The sequence below is a fragment of the Nyctereutes procyonoides genome, unplaced genomic scaffold (assembly GCF_905146905.1).
Source record: "Nyctereutes procyonoides isolate TBG_1078 unplaced genomic scaffold, NYPRO_anot_genome, whole genome shotgun sequence".
NCBI lineage: Eukaryota > Metazoa > Chordata > Mammalia > Carnivora > Canidae > Nyctereutes > Nyctereutes procyonoides.
In genome coordinates, this window is record NW_026575025.1 from 6,620,379 (window position 1) to 6,624,414 (window position 4,036).

Sequence of the window (4,036 nt, forward strand, 5' to 3'; positions counted from 1 at the left end):
TCCACCTTGTGCCCCTGTTTCTCCCCTGCACTCACTGTGCTCCTGGCACCCAACTTACACACACTTTCCCAACCTCAGGCCATTTCTGTTCCAGACATGATCTGCCCTCAGATGTCTGTCATGAGTTGCTCACTCTCTTCAGGTCTCAGCTCAAATGTCAAAGTGCCAAAGAGGCTTTTCTTCAGCTTCCCTTAGAGGCAGCACTGCTGGGGCACCTGGGTGGCCCAGTAGGTCAAGCATCCAACTCTTAATTTTGGCTCGGGTCATGATCTCAGGGTCATGAGATTGAGCTCTGAGTCAGGCCCTGTGCTCAACGAGGAGTCTGCTTGCAATTCTCTCTCCCTTTCCCTCTGCCTCCGGCTTGTGCTCTTTCTCTCTCTTTCTCTAAATAAATAAATAAATAGCACCCCTATCTCTCTCCCACCCTTCTGCTGATGAGCTTTTGTTCATCAATAGTCACAGTCTCCCATTATATGACATCTTGATGTACTTTCATTGCCGTCTTGTGCCAGAATATAAATACTTTTGTCTGTTGTGCACCACCATATATCCAGAATCTGGAAGAGTACCTGGCACATAGTAGGTTGTCAATAAATAAGCATTGGATGGTTGCTTGCTTTCTCTAGAAGAGACAGCTCTCTTACAGGTGGATGGAAGTATAATAGGCACAGGTGGGGGCTCAGGAATGAAATATGAGTGTACAAGAGAGGAAGAGCCATGAGCAAAGTCACATGGGCAAGAAGAGCCTATGTTAGTTGTTAGATGTGCTTGTCGGTCCCTAGGTGTCTACCTTTCAGTTCAATTCAACAAACTCTTTTGAGGCCCTACTATGTGCCAGGCACTGCTTTGGAGCTAAGACAAACATGACTAATACCTAGTCTAGCCCTTGAGAAACTCAGTGTGGGGATGGAGGCAACTGGGAGACATTTTTCTGGCAAAGACTCCCTGCAAAGAAGAGCAGAGACCAGGCCAATCCAACCCGTGAAGGTCAGGATGCCCAGGGGAGGAGCAGCTTGAGTTTTTTTTTAAATTCTATTTATCTATTCATGAGAGACACACACAGAGAGGCAGAGACCCAGGCAGAGGGAGAAGCAGCCTCCTTGCAGGGAGCCCAATGTGGGACTTGATCCCAGGACCCTGGAATCACACCCTGAGCCAAAGGCAGACACTCCACCACTGAGCCACCCAGTTATGCCACAGCTTGAGTTTTGAAGAATAGACAAGAACTTGAAGGCAGAAAAGGAAACCATTTTTTTTAAAAAGAAGTCTTTTAGTGGGACTGTAATATTTGCTAAGAGAAATTGTCTCAGTCAAGATAATCAAGGTTACTCTGAAGTAACAAATATCTCCCAGATCCCAGTGCTTTCAGACAATGCCAAATCATTTCTTGCTCAGGTTGCCTATCTGTCCCCTAGCGACAGGGGTCAGAGACAATGAGCATGAGGCTCTGCTCCCCGTCCTCCCTCGGGGCCCCAGGCTCCAGAGCAGCTGTGTCATCGAGTACTGCTGGTTGCCAGACAAAGGGAGATGGAGCCCTGGGGGCCACATGCCCACACTCTACATGCTTGACCTGCTTCTATCCTGAAGTCATGGGTCTGACCTTGTGCCACACTCTCCGCTCCCCAAAGAAGACCAAAGAGCAATCCTGCCAAGGACAGAGCAGACAGCACCAAGGCCTGGCATTCGTGGGTATTCATAGGGTTGTGGCGCCTCTGGTGGTGGCCTTTCCACCCCATCCTTTCCTTCTTCTGTAACCGAAGCTCAGCAGGGCCGGCATTGGCCTTCAGCCAGCTCAAAAGCTCTGTCTCCCTGCTACCACCCCTGCTAGGTAGAGCCATGTGACAGGAACAGTGAGCTGCATATAAGTAGATGTGCCGCACGGACCTTCTGGGACAGGCGCTACACGGGGCAGGCCAGCTGGCATCTCCCCTGCCCGCCTGAAGTGCACATCGGAGCCATGGGTGACGTGGCCGTCGTGAAGACACAAAGTGGCCAGCCTGAGAGGCACGCCTGCATCCTCCGATGGCTGCGCAGATTGCTGGAACATGCCATGGATTGCCACATGTCCCTAGGCAGTTGCTATGTGAGGAGAAAGGTCCCTCCCCTGTCCGAGCCGAGGCTCCCTAAACCAGTGTGCATAAGAATTGCCTGGAAAGCCTATTAAAACCCAGGTGCCTGGACCCAACACCCAGAGCTTCTGATTCATGGGTCCATTAATTTTCTTCCCTAATAAGCTCCCTGGTGACGGCTGACCATGGGCCACACTGTGAGTAGCAAACGGATGAGTTGGAGGAAGCAGGAACAAAACTGTGGGCAGGAGAGGGAGATAGAGGCGGCGGGGAAATCGTGGAAGTCACAGACATAAGCCAATTAACCCGGGAGCCCTCCCACGGCAGGGGCCGTATTCTATTCATCCACACGCTGGCCGGATTAACCTTTCCTCCGTCTGCACCCCTGTATCCAGCCCGCCTTGTAGTCCACCCGAATACTCACTGTTTGATGAGCGGAATGACGTCATTCGCTCTGCTGTTCATTTTGGATGGCACGCTGGCCGGGCCCTGTGTGCTGTTCCCCAGGCAGGGCCTGATGTTTGGCCTGTGGGGCCAGCTCTGGGCGGTGCTGAGTCACAGAACTGGGGGTCCCCTCCCCAGCTCTCGGGATGCGTGTGGGGACTGAGCCCAGCGTGTGCCCCTTTCTGCTGGCCAAGGGGGGAAGCACCCCCCCGCAGCCCCGGCTCCCTGTCCCTGGGTCACAGCAGACAGCACCTGTCCACTCTGCTGTGATGACTCATGGCAGTTTCCTGAGTTAATTTCTCAGAGCAAACAGCTCAAGGCCACCCGGGTCCCTTCTTTAAATCATAGCATCTCTGTGCCCTGTGTGGGTGCCCTGATTAGGAGGCTGCAGAGGAGGGTGGCCACCCAGCTGTGGGACCATGGTTGCCGGCTACTCTCTGTTAATTGGACTTCTCAGCCCCAGCTCTTGGATTGGGAAGACAGTGCAGAACCTTTTCCCTGAGAGCAGAGGTTCGGGACCCTATGCATCCTCTGAAAACGGCTCATCATCCCCTGGGGAGCACTCAGGGGAAGGGGCACTCGGGTGGGGGAGAGGGACAGTGTGCAGGTTTGGCATCAAGGATGAGTGGACACTGGGCTCCTTCGTCCTGGCCTGGAGCGAGTTGTGGTTTCCTCCAGAAAAATGTGCCTGCAGCACTGAGCCCAGCAAGGGCTGGAGCCTCAGCACATCTGGACAGAGTGAGCCTCCCAATCAAGGGTGGAGAGGGGGCAGCCCAGGTGGCTCAGCGGTTTGGTGCCATCTTCAGCCCAGGGCGTGATCCTGGAGACCCAGGATCGAATCCCACGTCAGGCTCCCTACATGGAGCCTGCTTCTCCCCCTGCCTGCGTCTCTGCCTCTCTCTCTCTCTCCCTCTCTGTGTCTCTCATGAATAAATAAAAAATAAAATCTTAAAAAAAAGGGTGGGGGGGGGCGCAGGGGGGAGTAGCAGGGGAGAAGGAGGAGGGTGGGGGACGGGGAAGTAGCTCTCAATAGAGCAGCAAGCACCAGGTACTGCACTGGGCTCATCGTGTTCTGTGAGCAGGACAGTATCTCCTGCGTGTCCTACAGAACAGCAGGCTGGGGCTGAGTGGCCCAAAGCCACAGGACCCCTAATGGCAGCTTTCAAACTCAGGGTACCCTCCAGATCCTAAGCCAAAGCCCCTGGGGAGGCAACCCGGTGGGGTGCAGCAGGTACTAGTTGAGGTACAGGGCTCAGGGGTGGGATCAGGTACAGGGAGCACGTGTGGCTGAGATACGGGGCTCAGGCACAGACTCAAGGTCTGTAGCTCAACACAGGACAGGATGACAACCCCAGCTCTGCGGAGGAGCAAGTGGATCAGAGCATTCAGAGGTCAATTGGAGAGAAGAGAATGGCCCCTCCAAGTTCTATTGTGGGTCCTGGGAGGCCGGGGATGGGGGGCAGATGGGGTGGACAGTGATACTGTCCCTGAAATAGGGAGCTGTGCAGAGTGCTGGGGGAGAG